The 390-nt window shown below is 34.9% G+C and overlaps 1 non-coding gene across 1 annotated transcript; it reads right to left on the reverse strand.

Moving 5' to 3' along the window:
• Window positions 1-245: 245 nt before the first annotated feature.
• TRNAR-UCU lies at window positions 246-318 on the reverse strand. The gene has a single exon. It is a non-coding gene; the product is annotated as a tRNA-Arg (tRNA).
• Between the last annotated feature and the right edge of the window lie 72 nt (window positions 319-390).

Below are 390 nucleotides of genomic sequence, written 5' to 3' on the forward strand. Positions count from 1 at the left end.
TGTACACCCCTAGTGATATGTATTGTTTGGGCGATACACGACCAAATAGTATAAACCATAAAATCGGCAATTTATTTCCTAATAACTTATAACTAGCTTCTTGGCAATACAAGTATAAATGATATAATTGACGTAATCCCCAAGAGTTTTATCTTCTTCTTTTCACCCATGAGAGCTTTATCATTCACCGAGAGAAAAGAGTAAACATAGCTAATATTCCAAAATTAAAAAAAAAAGAAAATGGACACGCCCAGTGGGACTCGAACCCACAATCGCTTGATTAGAAGTCAAGCGCCTTATCCATTAGGCCATGGGCGCCTTGTTTGGAAAAGTAGCACATATTTAATTTAATATTAAAGATATATTCTAGCTGATTACACTTGTTTACTC

This window comes from Nicotiana attenuata, unplaced genomic scaffold, assembly GCF_001879085.1.
Source record: "Nicotiana attenuata strain UT unplaced genomic scaffold, NIATTr2, whole genome shotgun sequence".
Lineage (NCBI taxonomy): Eukaryota > Viridiplantae > Streptophyta > Magnoliopsida > Solanales > Solanaceae > Nicotiana > Nicotiana attenuata.